We start from the raw sequence: 20,875 nt of genomic DNA on the forward strand, positions 1-20,875 counted from the left end.
CATGACAGGTTATACACCAAAATGTTATCATACCACAAAAGACAAAATGGAGGTAAGTAGGAGGGTACTAACTTCACTTTCAAAAGATCTGTATCATCTGAATTGTTACAACAAACAACATTTTTGCAATTCAAAAGGCCAAGCTTAAAAAAAGAGGGAAATTATTTATATCTCCTTTAGGAAAATTAAATTAAATCTGACCTTGTCAATGATTAGAAGAAAAATATCTTGTTATGAATCTATAATTATTTCAAAATAAAAGTTTTAAAAAGAAAAAGAAAGGGGGCCGGCCCTGTAGCATAGTGGTTAAGTTCAGCGCACTCCCCTTCAGCGGCCGGGGTACACAGGTTCGGATCCTGGGTGCAGACCTACACCACTTGTCAGCCATGCTGTGGCAGCAACTCACATACAAAATAGAGGAAGACTGGCACAGATGTTAGCTCAGGGCGAATCTTCCTCAAGCAAAAAAAAAAAGAGAAAGAAAGAAATGGTATATGTATTTATAAACAACTCAGAAATCCTAGTTTGCAGACCCAGTTTTGTCACCGTCAGTTTCCTCATATAAAAAATGAGGGGTTTAGAGCTGATTTCTATTTTTTTTTTTTTTTTTTGTGAGGAGATCAGCCCTGTGCTAACATCTGCCAATCCTCCTCTTTTTTTTTTTTGGTTGCTGAGGAAGACTGGTGCTAGGCTAACATCCGTGCCCATCTTCCTCCACTTTATATGGGACGCCGCCACAGGATGGCTTTCCAAGCAGTGCGTCGATGCGCGCCTGGGATCTGAACCGGCAAACCCCGGGCCACCGCAGTGGAGCGCGTGCACTTAACCGTTTGCACCACTGGGCCGGCCCCTAGAGCTGATTTCTAAGGGCTCCACCAACTTGAATATTCAAAAACTGTACCTGCAGAAAACATAAACTCAAACGTAGGTTCCACCAACAGGAAACTAAACTAAAATAATCGAGTGGTGCTGTCCACATTTCTAATGTACTTTTAATTATAAGACATTATTTCCATAACTACAGCTTATTAGAGTTTTAGTGAAGTAATTTATGGGATGCTGGGAAGGAAATAATACACTGGGATTTATGAATTGAAAAGCATTCTGGAAAGTAAATTACTATAAATAAAAGATGACATACTGAGGTTTTGCTTTTTGATTGCTTCTTTCTTTTAATTTTAAAAAAGTTTGCAAGAGTCATTGTCCAGTTTAGAGGGAGGAAAAGGGACAAAACAGCAAGAAGTTCCTTAAGATGGTTAATACAAAAGCAAGTACATTTTGTTAGCACCATGGAGAGATGCCATGTAAGCCAGCTGCCACATGTAATCACGTAACTGGTAAAACGTAGGAGGGAAGTTGGGTGTGGTAGAACACTAGATGGAACACAAGGTAAAAGCTGACTTCTGCTTCATCTCTTCCACCAGGTAGCTATACGATCTTCGATAAGACACTCAAAAGCTCTAGGACTCAATTTACTCATCTGAAAAATGTGAAGAGACACAAAATTTAATGGAATTTCAAGTATAAAGAAATTTCCATTATGTAACCCCACTGAACTAAGCTTTTAAATAAACTCTCTTCCCTCCAAATACCCTAGCAAATCTTCATTCAGGGAAGAACAATTTTATTTCATAAGCCAATCAAGTACTATTAAAATAAAAATAAAACAGAATAAGTTGAAACAATAAGGTTCAAAGGTACAAGACAGAAATAAAAGATGTTTTTAAACGAAAAGGGAAGTAAACTCAATAACTTTCTGGATGAGGTGTGAGGGTTCTTAGGACAGAGTGATCAGTTTTTGATTCAGTGAGTAATTTTTCCAAAAAAAAAAATGTTCATTTTCACACACACTATTTAATCCTCGCAGTGACTTGGTAAGAACATATTATTTCCTTTATGACAGACGATAACTAAGGCTAAACGACGACCCAGCATTTAAGTGTTAAAGACACAATTCAAAAGACTGCCAACTTCAAAACCCACGCCCCTTTCAACGTAGTAAAACAGAAGTTATGATTACTGAAGTCGCGCTGTCTATCCTTGGGTATGGAGTACAAATGTCCAAAAAGTAAAAGTGACATTACTTTTTTAAAAACTTAAAATTCTACAGAAAATCTCTACCTCATGACCTGAGTTCTTGTTCTTTATATATCACCTGCAACTAATACCACAATACATTATAAATTCTGACATACATAATAATGCTCCTGAATCACCAAAAACCTCACATACCATGTAGTAGGTGTACAAAATAAAAATCATATACTCAAAATCATGCTCGAAAACTCTTTATCACCCATTAAGTGCTGTATACAGGGTTTTGTGCTTAAGACCCTGTTCAGAAGACATGCATAAGAATACACTATAAAATGTAAAAGTACTGCAGCTGGTGTGGAAAATAGCTTGGTGGTTCCTCAAAAAGTTAAAACACAGAATTAGCATATGATCCAGGATTCCCACTTCTGGGCACATACTAAAAGAACTGAAAGCAGGGACTCAGATACTTGTACACCAATGTTGACAGCAGCATTGTTCACAACAGCCAAAGGTGGAAACAACCCAAGTGTCTGTCAACAGATGAATGGATAAACAAAATGTAGTGTATATAGACAATAGAATATTATTCAGCCATAAAAAGAATAAAATTCTGATACATGCTACCATGTGGATGAACGTTGAAAACATTATGCTAAGTGAAATAAGCCAGTCACAAAAAAAACAAATATCATGATTCCACAGATACCAGGTATCTAAAATAGGCAAACTGACTGACACAAAAAGTTGAATAGAGGTTACCAGGGGAGTGGGGGGAGGAAGAATGGAGAGTTATTGTTTAATGGATACAGAGTTTCTGTCTGAGATGATAAAAAGGTTTTAGAAATACCAAGTGTCATGATGGTACGACATTGTGAATGTACTTAACGGCACTGAATTGTACACTTACGCAAATTTTTATGTTACATATATTTTAGCATAATAAAAATCAAAGAAAGAAAAATATACACACTTAAATGCAGTATATAATCAAAAGCACTTTTGAAAAAGAATTATTTGGTTGTCTTATTTAGATTAATTTTTTTTTAATTTTATTTATTTATTTATTTTTCCCCCAAAGCCCCAGTAGATAGTTGTATGTCATAGTTGCACATTCTTCTAGTTGCTGTATGTGGGACACGGCCTCAGCATGGCCGGAGAAGCAGTGCGTCTGTGCGCGCCTGGGATCCGAACCCGGGCCGCCTGCATCGGAGCGCACGCACTTAACCGCTAAGCCACAGGGCCGGCCCTTATTTAGATTAATTAATCCTTTAACTTTTTGCCAATCTCGTAGCTGAATTTGTGATAAATTAAATGTATGTATGATGCAACTTCATCAGTTACATAGAAGTTACTCTCCTGAATACACCATACACCCAAAATTATATATGCACTATAATTACACATAATGGAAAGCTATTTATAGATATGAAATATATACACACACATTAAATGTTATCCAGAATACCATCTTAAGTTTCTATAAAAACTATACATTCAATTCAATACATACACAGAACTATAACATCTTAGAAGTCTGTAATACAAGTATAATACCACACAGCTTATATTTTACTTATCAATGTTTTATAACTATGAAATTCTTGTTTCTTTAACAATCAGCCTATTCTCCTAGATGGAAGCTTCAGCAGAGAAGTTACCCGGCGCATCACATTTATGATGGTATACCAATTAGCTAGAACATGGCCGCTGATAAATAGTAAGCACTCATACATTTGACAAATGAATAATAAATAAAAGACAGGATGAATTATTTGTTATATGTCAGTTGTGACTGACAACCCTCTTCAAATATAGGAAACGACACTCTAAGCTGCCCACTGTTTCTGTTTTAGACACATATTTCACAAAGCATGTTACTTATATAAACTACACAAAGGCAAAAAACAGACTGAACAGTAGCTATGGAGAGTTTGCTAAGCGAAAAAGCAAAGTAAGTCAACTGCCAAAATATCAGCACCCCAATACCTCTTCCCCTTTATAAATTAAGTACCAAAGTACCGGTATACATACACCATGAATATACATATACTATGGAACTCAAGACTGTCTTTGTCACCTTTAGGAAGGCAGCAAAGCTTATTTATGTTTTAGAAAAATATCTACGTAAGAATTTAAAGTCTCTCTCATAAAAGGTTAGGCTGCAGTTATTTAAAAAAATCAGTTATGTGGGACAGCCTTCTACCTCTCCACCAATTTGTTCTTTATTTGGTAAGTTATTTGTACTTTAAGATGTAAATCAAAATCAACATACAAGTCATCTCACATAATGTAACATGTCCCTTAAGTATTTCTGCAGGAGAAGAGGTACATAAGGGTGGAAGGAGATGAACGGAATGTTTTTCCAATAGAAAATATTCAGGACAGAGACTGTGTCACTTATCAGCGTATCCAAAACACTAGAATAGTTCTTGGCACAGAGCAGACACTTAATAAATACTTGTCAAATGGAAGGAAAGCAAGAAAGAAGGGACGGAGGAAAGAAAGGGGTAAAAGAAAGTACCTATTCATTCATCAACAAATGTGTAAGTACCTATTGTAAGAGTCACTGAACAAAACCGTGCCAATCCTTACAAGTCCACATGTAGCAAATACACATTACACACAGTAACAGACTTCTCTGAACATCTCACTGAAAAGGCAAAGGTTTTTCCATTTTCTTATGATGCAACATTCAATATTTAAAAAAAATAGTAATTTGCTAATTCGCATGTATTCATTTGCACAGTTAGAGCAATATGATCTTTTATTTTGGGAGAGTTATTCATTAAAATCCACCAATTTATCAGCCATACAAATCAAAGACAGCAAAGATCATTCAAATCAAAGCCATAACGGAATGCAACCTTCACACAACAGCTAAATTTTAAGAAAACCTAACACTATGAAAATTCAAATGAATAAAAGAAATTGAAGATGATCATTTATGTGAAAAATCAATTTTAAAGAAAAAAGATTTGTTACAAGTTTCCTTTAAATAAAAAAGTTTCCATACACATTTAAAATGGTTGAAGTAAAAATATCTAATTTAAACTAACTTGGTAAAGATATTTACTACTAAAAGCACAGTAGGCAGAACTTAAGAATCATTAGTCTTTTAAGGGGAAGAGGGTTAAAAAAAGGCAAAAGCACATTTAGGTTCTGTTATCAAGAAAGCTAACTGGTTGTCCTAATTGTATCCAGGACACCAATAACACTTATTATTCCCTTTATGTAAAAAGGTTCTAACTTCATTAAAGAAGTTAGACAGCTGGCCAGTGAAGGTTTCTGCCATTCTAACAGTTCTTTTTTATCTTCATTCATTCAGTGATTCAATAGTTATTAAGCTCTTACTATGTTTCAAATTCTAGTCTAGGTCTTTGGGATACATTAGTGACCGTAACAGGCAAAAATCTCCACCCTTGTTGCCTAACTTTTAATTGGGAGACCTAAACAAAAATCATAATAAATTAGTAAATTAAATAATATGATAGAAGGTGATAACACTGTGAGGAAAGTAGAAGCTACCAGAGATGGCTCCAATTTAAATGGACCAATTGGAGGAGTCTTCACTGAAAAGGTAACATTTAAAGGAGGTCCCTGAGTAAGCTATGCAAATATATGAGAAAAGAACAGACCAAGCATGGACAAGTCAGTAGAGCGGTCCCAAGGAGCAAACATGCCTGAAGTGTTTGAAGAACAGCAAATTCAGAGTGGCTGGAGTAGAATAAGCAAGGGGAAGAACAGTTTGAGATAAGGTCAGAGATCCTGGGGATCCAGGACCTTGTAAGGATTCATCTTAGGCCACTAGAGCAACTTTGGCCTTCCTTGTGAAATAAATGAACAGGACCAGAGAGTTTTAAACAAAGGAATGGCGAGAATTTCACTTATATTTTAAAAAGATCTTTTGGGTTCCACTTTCAGCATGACAGTGTAAGGAGCTCCACAAACCCACTAGTCAGGGAAACTGGTAAAAATTATTTAAAACCAACCATTTAAAGTATCTGGAAATGATCCTAAGGGCATAAAGCAAATGAAGAATCATTTATTCAAGAAAATCTACTAAAACTCAGGAAAAACAGCAAGACTAGGTAGTATCGGAACCAAAATGTGCTCCCTTTCTCCCTTTTCTCAGCTCAGTGAGACTGAAACTCCACTCCAGATTGGTACAGCCAAGAATACAGGCCACCCTCTCACCACAACTACCAGGCAGAGAACTATCTTCCCAGGAAGGACAGGACATCAGCATTTCTCATCCTGCCCAAAGCTACCTGATGCTGAAGCTAAGTTCTAGGTAAGTACAGCAGATAGGTAGGGGCTCCCCTCTTCCATCCAACTGTCACTCATGGGAAAGCGGTCCTATGTTGCTAGTGCCTGTTGAAAATACCAGGATCGAGATTGCCCTCCACCTAGCTACTTCATAAAGCAGAGGCCCCACACCAGGGAAGGCAAGACAAGAAGACCTGAGGCTACTACACACCCATCCAAGAAGTGCTCAGTTACTAAACTGGGGTTGTCAAATAGAGAGAAAAGTGCACCACTGTCCCCTCTACCCAACTCCAGAGCCACATCCAGAGAGCCAAGACAGAGATTTTGCCAGGAGGGTGAAGCAGGCCTTAAAATAGATAGTTCTGAATCTCTTCCAAAGGAACTGACTTCATTTGTAAGAAAAGTGTGAACTTCAAGCCTAAAGGGCTATCTCAAAACCATGGAGGTTGCAGTGAAAGACAACTTGGAGGAGATTCAGAAACAGGCTAAACTGTAAACCAGCTAGTTTGCAGAGAGAATAAGCAGAATCAGAGAATGTGACAGCTAGGATGAGCCCTCCTGGGGTCAGAACAAATTTCAAGCTCTGACCTCAAGAACTATCCCTGCAAGTGAGCTCAAATTTTTTTGGATCAAGCTGAGAAGCAATTTATGCCCTAAGGCATTGTTGAAAACAACTAGCGGAGCTTAACATCTGAGTGTGGTCAAGGGAACAGACTGGAAGAGAGCCCTGCCAAAAACACTATCATCCCAGGGTGCATGTAGGCATACCAAGACTGCATCCCCCAGGAACATCACCAGATTCTTGACACTGCAAGAGGCAGACTTCACTAAAATAATCCACCCAGTCACTAAACAAGTGAGCAAACAACAAGACCTGGGAGGGGTGGGAGGAGACCAGTACCCAAAGTTGCTACAATATTATATAAAATGTCCAGTTTCCAACCACAAATTACTAGCAAGGCAAAGAAACAGGAAAATATAACCATACACCAAGAAAAAAGCAGGCAACAGAAACTGCCTGTGAAAACCACCAGATAACAGATTTAAATGGAGTCATTTTAAAAACGTTCAAAGAACTAAAGAAAATCATAATTAAAGTAAAAGATTGTACGATGAAAATGTCATCTCAAATAGACAATTTCAATAAAGAGATAGATATTATTTATAAAAAAAAAAAAAAAAGAACCAAATGGAAATTCTGGAGTTGAAAAGTACAATGACTGAAGTAAAAGAAAGTCAACTAGAAGGTCTCAACCGTACATTTCAACTGGCAGAAGAATGAAACTGGAAAAATAGAAGATAGATTGATAGAGATTATGCAATCCAAAGAACAGAGAGAAAAGAATGAAGAAAAATGAACACAGCTTCAGAGAAATGTAAAACACCATTAAGCGTATCAGCATACACATAATGGGAATACTAGAAAAAGCGGAAAGGAGAAGAAAAAATATTTGAAGAAATAAACTACACAATATAGATGAATCTCACAAATATAATGTTGAACAAATGAAGCTAAAAGAAGAATATAACTGTGGTCATATAAATTTCAACAGATAAAAAAACTTTATTTTAGAGATGTACATAGGAGATAAAAGTCAGGGTAGTGATTGTCTCTGGGTGAAAGAGAGAGGGTTAAAAACGGGAAGAGGTATATTGGAGGGGGGTATTCTTACGTACTTGAAATATTCTATTTTTGACCTGGGAAATGGTTACAAAGAGTTTGCTTTATAATCAACTGTACATGTTTTACATGTTTCTGAATATATGTTTCTTACTTTTTTCAAAGTCTTAAAAGATAATAGCTGCAAATTTCCCAGAATGGTTAAAAATAATCCCCAGACCCAGAAAGTACAACATACACAAGTGGCATCAACAACCCATGCCCAGACACAAGACAGTAAAATTGCAGAACACTAATGGCAACAAGAATTGTAAAAGCAGAATTAAAAAAGGACCCTTCACCCAATGGAATGATAATTAGAATTACAGCAGACTTAACAGCAAGGACTGAAGCCAGAAGGGAATGACATATATTCAAGACACTGAGAGAAAGTTACTGTCAATCTATAATTATGGGGCCGGCCCCGTGGCTTAGCGGTTAAGTGCACGCGCTCCGCTACCGGCAGCCCGGGTTCGGATCCCGGGCGCGCACCGACGCACCGCTTCTCCGGCCATGCTGAGGCAGCATCCCACATACAGCAACTAGAAGGATGTGCAACTATGACATACAACTACCTACTGGGGCTTTGAGGGAAAAAAGGAGGAGGACTGGCAATAGATGTTAGCTCAGAGCCAGTCTTCCTCAGCAAAAAGAGGAGGATTAGCATGGATGCTAGCTCAGGGATGATCTTCCTCACAAAAAAAAAAAAAATCTATAATTGTGCTTCTAGAAAACAATAACCCTTAAGTATGAGAGTAAAATCATAAAGCGACATTTTTTGAGATAATCAAGATTTTCACATGGACTGAATACTAGATGCCAGTAAGGAGTTATTATTAGTTAAGTATGATACGAGTATTATGTTTATTTTTTTAAAAAGCCCTTTCTTCTAAAGGAGAGACATTCTGAAGTATTTACAGAACTTCATGATATGATATTTCAGTAAGAAAGGAGGCACAGAATGGGGAAGAGACAAAACCAGAATAGCAAAATGTCCATAACTATGGAAACTGAGAGATGGGAAATAATTCGGTTTCATTACACTGTGTATGCTTAAAAGTTGCCATCATAAAAGCTAAAAATAATTGATAAAAGAATGAGGCCAAATTAAAAATTAAAACAAATAAACAAAAATAGAGATAGTTTACCAGTAAGAGACCTCTACTAAAGGAACTTGTGAAGATGTTCTTCAGGAAGAAGGAAAATGATCTCAGGAGTGATTAAAGAAGGGATGGTGAGGAAAGAATATGGTAAAAATGTATGTAAACTGAATCACATATTTCTATATAAAATAATATAATTTGCTGGATTTAACAAGGATAAAATAAAATACTAAACAATAACATGTTGGGAGAGGACTGATACACAATAAACCACCACGAGGTCGAACTTGAAGAGCAATACGAATTGTAAAATTTCAAGGGTAACCACATACTTACTCTCTATGATCTACTAACTCCACTTCCCTATTATCTTCCTTAGAGAAATAGTTGCACATTTAACTGAGAAGGCATGTACAAACAGTTCCAGCACTGTTTGTAACAGGAAAATACTGGAAACCTATCAATATCTATCAATAGGAAATGGCAAAATTATTCTCTATCAATAAAATGAAATACTACACGGCAGTTTAGAAGGCAGATCTGTACATACAAACATACTGAATGAAAACAACTAATCACAGGTACTGTATAACAGTTTTTACATTAAAAAAGAAAACATATGTTTTCTATATATACAAATATAATTACACGCAAAATCAGAAAAAATTACATACAATCTGGTACTAGTGGTTACATCTACAAAAGCAATAAAGAAAATAGGGTAGATTGGAAACTTGAGCCTTGGCTATGATTTTTGTAAAGAGACTATATTTATGCATTTCTTCTATAATAGCAAATTAATTTTTAAAAGTAACTTTTTTAAGGATATTAAACTTTGAATCCTTTGAGTGCAAAGATTGTGTCTATTGTGTTCAACACTATACCACGGGCAAATGTATAACAAATTATAGGTTCCCACAACCGGGGGAAGGGGGGCAGATACATGGCAGAGTGATTCAAAGGAAATATAACAAAATAGCAGACTCTATCACTTAGTAGGGAGGCTATGAGTCCTTTCTTTTCTTCCTTTTAGAAGATGAACATTTACATTTATAGTGGGGAAAACTATTTTAAATTAAAAATTAAGTACAATTGACAAATAAAAAGAGACAATAAAGTGATGAAATGAAAAAATTTTTGAACATATAATTAGAGAATCAGCATCAACACGTTACCTACTAGCTTAATGCTCTCTCAAAAGGCTAGGAGTTTAAAAAATTAAAGGCTAAGCCTGATGAAAGTGTTATTAATAAGATAAAATCATATCTGCACAAAACCAAAGCAAAGACTAATTAGTGTGCTAATTAGTTCTCTACCATACTTGTGCAGGTTGTCAATAGAAGGACTTGCCTACATCAGCGTATCTTCAATTCAGAAAGAAAATAGGTCTATTTGAGAGGGCAAAGCATCTGGTAGAGTATGCTTGTTTTTAAGGACTGCCCCAGAGACCTATTTGAAACCTATTTGAAATGCATCCCGGTATCAAAAGCTTAAAACCTTCCTTGTCATTCTGGACTTATAAATTAGTCCTTTTAGAGACGTTTCTGTACATCAATTTACAGTATACCAGGAGTAACAGAGAAGATAGAAAAAAAATTAATCCAAGGAGAACACTAAACCGAAGTGCAAAGGCCTGTCTCGCCCTCTCAGTATTTTTAAAAAAAAAAAAGAAAAAATTCATGTTTATTAGCATTGTTAGGTGTGACCTCTTCCTTACCCAAATCTGTTACCCAGTCACTTAGATTCTACCCTTTTCTAAATTCTGATCCCAGGTCACATCTGCCAATCAAATGCTCCTCTTCCACCAAGAGATCAATTCATCCATCTCTAAATTCTTTCATCTTGCCACCACTTCAATCTTTCCACTTCACAGCAAGCACTGAATAATAAGGAAGTCCATCTTTTCAATTTTTTGACTGGGTGGGACATGAAAGGGTACAGTGAGACGGGATTCATAAAGGAGGAAAGATAAGAGATATGTGGTTAAAGAGTGATTTTTAATGGGAAAAAGTGGATTTTAAACATTAATGCTAAACAAATACAGGAATCAAGTTCATATATGAATACTCCCGGGAATTTTCAGTATTATATATTTGATTCCTAGATATGTTACCATGTAGCCCATGCAGGATAAAATTAAAAGATTAATTATAAAGATTTTTAAGGGGCCTAAGATACAGAAATAATAGATTCTCCTATAAAAACAACACAAAAATTAATGTTTCAATTTGTTTTGTTCCTCCCTGATGTCCATGTGTGTCTTGCTTCTATTGTGACTCAGTAAAATCTAGAATGGTAACAGTTTTACGCCATAAAGTCATGACAAAATAGTACACAGTTCAGCACCCTCTGTTACATGTATAACTAATTCATTCCTATCTCAAGCAGAAAATGTTAATAAGCAAACTGTATTTCTGTAGAAAGTCTCAAAGAGAATATATGTGCCAGAATGTTTTAAATAATAAAACATTTTATACGGGCCGGCCCGGTGGCGCAAGCGGTTAAGTGCGCGCGCTCCGCTGCGGCGGCCCGGGGTTCGCTGGTTCGGATGCCGGGCGCGCACCAACGCACTGCTTGGTAAGCCATGCTGTGGCGGCGTCCCATATAAAGTGGAGGAAGATAGGCACAGATGTTAGCCCAGGGCCGTCTTCCCCAGCAAAAAAAAAAAAGAGGAGGATTGGCGGATGTTAGCTCAGGGCTGATCTCCTCCCAAAAAAAAAAAAAAAAAAAAATTTTATAAACAATAAAGGACCACTGTTACACAACATTAGATTGACTACAATAGTAAAACACATAAGCCATCATCCTCCCCAGAAAAGAATTGTTAAAAAAAAAAACCTTTAAATCTATAGAGCAATGCAAACCTAATTCAACCAACTCAAAGGTTCTGTCTCCACTATGCTTGTTTTATTAATTTTTAAATTGCACATAAGTATACTCCATACACACACTTTAAAATAAAAGTCCATGATCAACTACAAATGAAGAAATTTAGAAAGACCACTATATTTATTTTTTTTGTAGCCAAATCAAATAGTCTATTAAAATAATTAGGTATTTCAAATGTTTTCAGGGAATTTAAACCTATAAGTTAACAAAAATGACTAAAATATATGTGCATGTAAATTCTGAGGAGATTAAGAATATTCTGTTTACTTAATTGTGAAATGTAAAATATATTAACTCACCCACACCATTGCCATCTTAGAAACTAAAAGCCCATTAAAAAATGTAACACCCAAGCAGAACAGTTGGTGGTTATGGGAGGGGAAACAAAAGGGGTAAAGGGGGATATACGCACGTTGACAGCCGAAAACCAGACTTTTGGTGGCGAACACGACCAGTCTATACAGAAGCCGAAATATAATAATGTACACCTGAAATTCACACAATGTTATAAACCAATGTGATCTCAATAAAATAATAAAAAAATGTAACACTCACTAAAAGAGAAAAGGCTCTAAACTAGGGATCAGCAAATATTTTTTGTAAAGGGCTAAATACTAAATATTCTACGCTTTGTGGGCCATACAGACTTGCAATTACTCAACTCTGCTGCTGAAATACAAAGGCACTTGCAGACAATACATAAATAAATAAGTGTGGCTGCATTCAAATAAAACTTCCTTTATGGACACTGAAATTTGATTTTATTTAATATTCCCATATTACAAAACATTACTCTTCTTTTGATTATTTTTTCAACCACTTGAAAATGTAAAAATCATTCCCTTAGGCCTTATGAAAACAAGCAGCAGGGACTGCTGCTCTAAATTAACATGGAAATCTCACAAATCTGAGCATGAGTCCAAGTCTTGAACTGCTTTCAAATCTATTTCTCTTAACCTTCTCCTTTAGGAAATCTTTTTAGTATTATATTAAGCAAATGCTTTTCTCCACTCTAAGCATTTACTTTTACAGGCCCCACTGAGTTGGCCCTAGCACACTCGCTATGAGAAAGAAACTACTAGCACTACTTTAACATTATAAAAAATTCTTTTTGCATCTTCATACTCTTACTATAAAATTTCACAAACTTGAAGCAATTTGGGAACAGAGCCTTGCTTTCCAATTAGACAAAATTCAGGTAATAAATACAGTACCTGAGAAATACTGACCTACCACATGACAACTACAATAAAACCAAGAGCATTCTGCAGAACACATGTTAAAGCATTAAGTAAAACTGTCCCCAATGATGTTAATCAACACTCACTAACATTTACAAAATGTTCCTGAAGTTGGGGGCCTCGGTAAACTTCCAAATAATCATACTATTTGTATATAAAAATACAAAGAGTGAGAAAATTACCTACAAGTTTAGAATTGGGTGCAGTTTCATATTTCACATAAGGAAGAAATTCAGTTGGAGATGCTAAAAGGAGTAATATAATGAAAATAAAATATGAATAATGAAAAATGCAAGAGCAGAGAAAGTACAGGCACGGAAGTGAGATAAAATAATTATTAGAGTCTAAGTTAAGTTTTAACAAGAAAGGAGAATAGCCAAAAGTAGACTAATGAGTTTGGTATCACAGGGGAAGCAGCTGGATTTAATTAAAGAGAAAACAGTTTATATGAACAATGGTGGTGAGGGATGGAAGGAGAAAGGGGAAATAAAAGAGCAAATAACCAAAATAAAACATTAAAATTAAGTCATCATATAGTTATCAGGCTACAATTTTTTTCCAAATCATTTTTGCAATATAGTTACAGTCTTATTACATAGAAGTATGCAACCATTACCTTCCATTACAATTACTGTAAAAACTATAGTGTATTTATTAATGGGGGGAAAGTTTAAGAATCAAGCTGATGATACTAATAATATGCATGCATAATAACATGCTGTAGATAACGCGAAACTACGTTATTACACTCATAGCATGCAAAAATGTCTTAACTTGGATAGTGGCTAGAACTTTAGCACTTATCAGTTGACCAATTTTGGGGGGCTAGGTAAATTATGATAAACTGTTTGTAACATCTGTAATGCTTCTAGAAGCTTTAATGCACAAAATAGGAATTTTTTAAAAAGAGAAAATCCTGCTTTAAAGCAATAGGAGTGTATAAGAACATATTAACCAAAGCAGAAATCTACAACAAATGAAGAACCACAGAAGAACAAGCCTCAACTGTTTCTGAGTAATAATCCATAAAATCTACTACGTGAAAAAATTTTGCTCAAGTACCAAAATAGATTTATAAGATTATGTCTCCTAAACAAAGACTAATAAATAAATTAGCCTTATAGTAAGGAACAAGGATAAGCATAAAGTGCTCTGTACTTAGTAGATGCTTAATAATTGTAGAGAAGGATGAGGGAGAAAAAATAGAGAGGGAGGGAGAGGAAAAACAAACAAGAGGGAACTAGACCATAAGCTTAATACCAAAATCTGAGTAAAGAAACCTACAGATCATTCTCATGAAAACACACACACAAAAATTCTAAACACAATATCAGCAAAATCCAATTCAACAATATCAAACTAAATTGAGTTTTCCTAGCAGTGCAAGGACTTCACATAACAGGAAATTATTTATCACCTCAAAAGGTCAAAACAAAAAACTGTCCATCTCAAGAAATACTAAAAAGTCATTTAATAAAACCCAATATCTTGTTTTTATAAAGACTTTTATAAAATAGATTATTTTTATTAAAAGTCTTTATAAAAATTTTTTCTATAACATGATAATGGATATCTACCCCAACACATTCCCATGATGAAACATTAAAAGGATTCCCACTAAAATCAGGAATAGTACAGGATGCTATCATTACTATTAACATTATTCCAGAAGCTGTAGCCAAGATAAAATCTAAAAATTAAGCAATATTATTTTATGTAAAGAGTAATTCAAAATAGACAATATAGAACCAGCACAAATGCCAATATCATAATGAAAAGGGGACATTATTACAGATACCATAAATAGTAAAAGCATAAATGAGAATATTATAAGCAACTTTATGCCAATAAACTTTTTTTTTTAATAATTTTATTTATTTATTTATTTTTCCCCCCAAAGCCCCAGTACATAGTTGTACGTCATAGCTGCACATCCTTCTAGTTGCTGTATGTGGGACGCGGCCTCAGCATGGCCAGAGAAGCGGTGTGTCAGTGCGCGCTTAGGATCCGAACCCAGGCCGTCAGCAGCGGAGCGCGCGCACCTAACCACTAAGCCACGGGGCCGGCCCTATGCCAATAAACTTAACAACTAAAAGGAAATACCTAAATTCTGTAAAAAGACAAGTTTCTAAAACTGACCCAAGAAGAAACAGAAAATCTAGATTGTCTTCTGTGTGTTAACGCAATTTAATTTATATTTAAAAACCTTCACAGAAGGCTTCATGGATAAATCCTCCAAATATTTAAAAAATAAATAATATCAAACTTCGATAAGCTCTTCCAGAGAAGAGTGGAAGAAGAAACACTTCCCAAGGCATTTTATGAGGCAGCAAACTCTGTTATCATAACCTGACAAAAATATTACAAGAAAAGAAAATTACTGAACAAGAATCCTCAGGAACACATACACAAAAACCCTTTAAAAATTAACAAATGAAATATAGCAAATATACTAAAGGAAATTACATCACGACTGATTATCCCAGGAATACAAAGTTGATTTAACATTCAAAATGCAGCCAACTGAATTCACTACATTAACAGAATAAAAAAGAATCGTGATCATCTCAAAAGATGCAGAAAGCAGGCCGGCCCAGTGGCTTAGCGGTTAAGTGCGCGCACTCCGCTGCTGGCAGCCGGGGTTTGGATCCCGTGCGCACACTGACGCACTGCTTCTCCGGCCATGCTGAGGCCGCGTCCCACATACAACAACTAGAAGGATGTGCAGCTATGACATACAACTATCTACTGGGGCTTTGGGGGAAAAAATAAATAAATAAATAAAATTATTAAAAAAAAAAAAAGATGCAGAAAGGGCCGGCCCTGCGGCTTAGCGTTGGGTGCGCAGGCTCCGCTGCTGGTGGCCCGGGGTTTGGATCCCAGGCACACAACGACGCACCACTTCTCCAGCCATGCTGAGGCAGCATCCCACACACAGCAACTAGAAGGATGTGCGACTATGACATACAACTATCTACTGGGGCTTTGGGGGTAAAAAAAAAAGGAGGAGGATTGACAATAGATGTTAGCTCAGAGCCGGTCTACCTCAGCAAAAAAAAAAAAAAAAGATGCAGGAAAAGTGTTCAACAAAACTTAACATCTGCTCAAGATAAAAACTCTCAGCAAATTAAAAATAAAAGGAAATTTCCTCAATCTGATAAAAAGTATCTATAAAAAGCCTACAGCTATCATCATACCTAATGGTGACACACTGAACTCTCTCCCTGAAGTCAAGACAAATTAAGACTGTCTGCTCTCAACTTAACTATTCAACATTTTACTGAAGTTCTAGCAAGTGCAGTAAGAAAAATAAATAAAGACAAAGACTGGAAAATAACTAAAACCAGTCTCTATTTCAATACCTCATGATCTCACACATAGAAAATCCAAAAGAACAGAAAAACTACTAGAACTATAAAGTAAATTCAGCAAGATCACCAGATACAAAAGTAATACAAAAACTCCACTGTATTTCTAAATACTAGTAACATGCAACGGAGACAAAGTAAAATCACAATACCATTTATAATAGTATCAAATAAAACATCAAATACCTAGGAATAAATTTAACAAGAGATGTGAAATACATTCACATTAAATCACCAAGTATTGCAGAGAGAAAAGAAAGAAGACCTCAGTAAATGAAGAGAGACACAATGTTTATGAACTGGAAGACTTGATAGTTTTAAGATATCAATTGTCCTCAAATTAATGTATACATTCAACGCAATCTGAATCAAAACCCAAATGGGCATTTTTTAATAGAAAATGGCAGGCTGATTTTAAAATTTATATGGAAATATAAACGACTTAGAATACTCAAGCAATCTTGAAGAACAATAAAGTTGGAGAAATTACACAACTAGATTTCAAAACTTACTATAAAGTTACAATAATTAAAACACTGTTGGCATTTGCAGTACTTAATTTTTATACAGACACCAATAAAATTCAATGGAGAAAGATAGCTGTTTTCCACACATGATATTGAAGAAACTGAATATCTATGTGAAAAGAAAGTGAATGTCTACCTAACACTATATACATAATTAATTGCAGATAAATCAGAGAGTTACATGTGAGTGCCAAATTATATATTGCTGACAAGACTCATATCTCAAATATATGAAGAACTGCAAAAAAATAAGGGGACAAATAATTCAATTAAAAAATAAATGAGAATATATATAAAGCTTTTAGAAGAATACTTAGGAGAACATCTTCATGACTTTGGGATGGGGAAAAGATTTCTCAGCACCCAAAAGGTAATAGCTAAAGTTAAAAATTGATAAAATGGGGGCCAGCCGGTGGTGTAGTGGTTAAGTTCAAGCACTCCGTTTTGGCGGCCTGTGGTTCGTAGGTTCAGAGCTACACACCACTCATCAAGCCATGCTGATGCTGTGGCAGCATCCCACATACAAGATAAAGGAAGACTGGCACAGACGTTAGCATAGCAACAATCTTCCTCAAGCCAAAAGAAGAAGATTGGCAACAGATGTTAGCTCAGGGCCAATCTTCCTCACCAAAAAAAAAAATAATAATAATAATAATAATAATAATAATGGAACGGACTTCATCAAAATTAAAGCCTTCTGTACATCAAAAGACACCATTAATGAAGTGAAAAGGCAATCTACATATTGCAAGAAAACATTCACAACATATATATTTGACAAAGAGTTCATACCCAAAATACTTGGGCCAGCCTGATGGTGTAGTGGTTAAGTTCACGCGCTCCGCTTCGGCCGTCTGGGGTTCGCAGGTTCGGATCCTGGGCTCAGACCTACACATCATTTACCAAAGCCATGCTCTGTCGGCGTCGCATATAAAGTAGAGGAAGATGGGCACGGATGTAAGCCCACAGCCAATCTTCCTCAGCAAAAAAGAGGAGGCTGGCAATAGATGTTAGCTCAGGGCTAATCTCCCCCACGAAAACATAAATAAATAAATATTTTTAAAAAAACACATAAAGAACTCCTACAAAAATAATAAAAGACAATACAATTTATACAAATGGCCAATAAGCACCAAACACATTCAACGCCACTGGTGATCAGGGAAAAGCAAATTAAAACTACATTGAGATATGTCCATCAACAGTAGAGTGGGTAAACTGTGCTATATTCATACAATGGAATACTACTTCACAACAGAAAAGAAACCACTAATACAAATAACTATTTTGATAAATCTCAAAAATATTATCATTATGTTGAGAGCAAGGAGCCAAATACAAAAGAGTACATCTGATTCCATTACATAAAGTGTGAGAATAGGCAAAGCTAATCAGAAGTCAGAATGGTTACCTCTTAGTGGGGACAGTGTTACTGTCTTGAGGGCATGAGTGAACTATCTGGAGTGATGAAAATGTTCCATATCTTGATCTGGGTGTTGGAGACAAGTGTGTACACGTGTAAAAGTTCAATATTTTACTTTAATATCAATTGTACTTCAACAATGTACTGTGGAAAGGAAAAGAAAAAAGGTCAGGAAGGGAAGAAAGATGAAGGGAAAAAGAAAGGGAAGGAAGAAACACATTTTAATTTAAATTTCACGGTCTAAGTCAAAACTCTACCTTTGAAAGTGACACTAACAAATGCTTTGTGGTAGGGAGTGCTCTCTATGATACATAGGTACCTCAAATTGTTAGGAATATACCTTAAAATTGTATTATTTTCCTTGAATTGTCCAATGAAATGCCATTATCACATGCTCAGCCTATTGAACATACCAGAACAATACATTAAGAGGATCTTGACAGCAGTCTGTTTTCTTTAATTTGTCCAAAGACTTCTAAGTTTCAATAGAGTATCCATACTTCTAATACTATTTTACATATTAATATATTATCTGTTCTGTTTGTGACCTAAAACTCTACTCAACTTTAATTTTTCCACACCAAAAGGTCAATTATTTAATTTTACCACATGATAATTAGCAATTACAAGGGATGGCCCAATGGTGTAGTGGTTAAGTTCATGCGCTCGGCTTTAACAGCCCGGGGTTCGTGGGCGTGGACCTACACACTGCTTATCAAGCCATGCTGTGGCAGCATCCCACATACAAAAAATAGAGGACAAAAAATAGAGGAAGACTGGCACAAATGTTAGCTCAGGGACAATCTTCCTCACCAAAAAAAATAAATAAATAAAAATAAAATAATTAGCAATTACAAAAAAAGCAACAATCAGAAAAAATTAAGTCACCCACAATCTCATATTCTACTATATAACATTTTCTGCACCTACACAGATATCAATATATACACAGACATCAATTACATATTATATATGTTTGTGTGTTTAAAAAAAAAAGATCATATTGTACACTGTTCCGGAAAATGGTCTCCTGCTTAATGCAATTAATATTTTTCCTTTGTATAAATCATGGGTGATGACTCTCAATGCATAAAATTCTACAACACAGATGTCCTGTAATTTATTTAATCAGTCCCTTGTTACTAAAACATTTGTTTCAAATTTTTTACTACTATAAACAATATTGTAACAAATATTCCATCTGTGTTGATTTTCTTCATTTATATTATTTTTACTATAATTCTGAATGTCCTGAAACGGTTCTATGTGACCATTTAGAGCCTTCTCTATGATTCTGATTAGAGATCAACAAATTTTTTACTCCAGAGAGTAAATATTTTTGGCTTTGAAGGCCACATACAATCTTTGTTGCATATTCTTTGTTTTGTTTTGTTCTTACAACCTTTTAAAAACGTAAAAACCATTCTTAGCACATGGACCTTATAAAACAGTCCTTGACAGGATTTAGTCTGCAGGCCAGTGTACTGACCCCTGATTTAGATCATGTTCTTCAAAGACCCATGAAGACAGCAAGTTATCCTAGAATTCTAGATAGTGTGTGCCAGTTACCATATTTTATTGGATAATCTAGTTTAATAAGTTTAGTTCTTATTTTTAAGGAAAAAATTTATTTTCATATGATCTCTTTTTTTTAACTTCCATAAGACCACCCAATCCCTATTCAGACTAGATTATTAAAGCTTTTAATTTGAATTTTAAAATTATAAAGGCTAGTGTACAAAAAGACATGAACAATCTAAAGGTGCTTATCAGAATAAGTGGTTTTGCTAATGTTCATAACCTTTCAACTATTTTTATCAAATATTCAGAAGATACTCTTTGAAAGGCTACTGCCAACAAATGCTGTACTCCCACCTAATTGGCCCCATCTTAGTCCACAGCCAGTCCTTGCTTTACCTATAAAATCTTTAGAAGTAACAGGGAGATGAAATACAATAAAGATAATACTAAAAAGTAACTATGTCTTTTCTTACCCATATGTGATCTCAGTAAAATATTTTTGACAGATTTAGCATATCCTACGATTTAAACAATAAGACCAGTGACGTTTCAAAGAATTTCTGAAAGAAAGAATATGTCTTTTGATTATACTCACTTTATATTTTATATTTCTGAAAAAAAAAAATACTAAGTAAACAATGCTTGAAGAAGAATAAAGGAAAGAAGTTTAAAAAAAAACAGAAAACACAGAAGACGACAGACTATGCAGGTGTAGGTTGGAAAGCTAACGGAAAGAGAATTCAGTAACTTTATAATACTGTCAGCTTTGGTGGAGTCTGGGATGCTTCTAAAAATCTACTGTTTTTGGTACCTTTGGTTTCTAGTGACTGGGTTGGAACA

At 35.3% G+C, this 20,875-nt stretch overlaps 1 protein-coding gene across 9 annotated transcripts in view; it reads right to left on the bottom strand.

The window, feature by feature from the left end:
- Nucleotides 1-20,875, bottom strand: part of CNOT4 (CCR4-NOT transcription complex subunit 4) — a 133,733-nt gene that overhangs the window by 79,989 nt on the left and 32,869 nt on the right. The window contains exon 1 of one of the 9 annotated variants that reach the window (XM_058530765.1): nucleotides 18,503-18,971. The exons of 7 other annotated variants lie outside the window; for them this stretch is intronic. The gene's annotated coding sequence lies outside the window, so the exon portion shown is untranslated. Of the gene's footprint in view, nucleotides 1-17,883; nucleotides 18,070-18,502; nucleotides 18,972-20,875 lie in introns of those variants that run through there. One more of the 9 variants, XM_058530759.1, reaches the window with a different exon arrangement.

The sequence above is a fragment of the Diceros bicornis genome, chromosome 3, assembly GCF_020826845.1.
Source record: "Diceros bicornis minor isolate mBicDic1 chromosome 3, mDicBic1.mat.cur, whole genome shotgun sequence".
Lineage (NCBI taxonomy): Eukaryota > Metazoa > Chordata > Mammalia > Perissodactyla > Rhinocerotidae > Diceros > Diceros bicornis.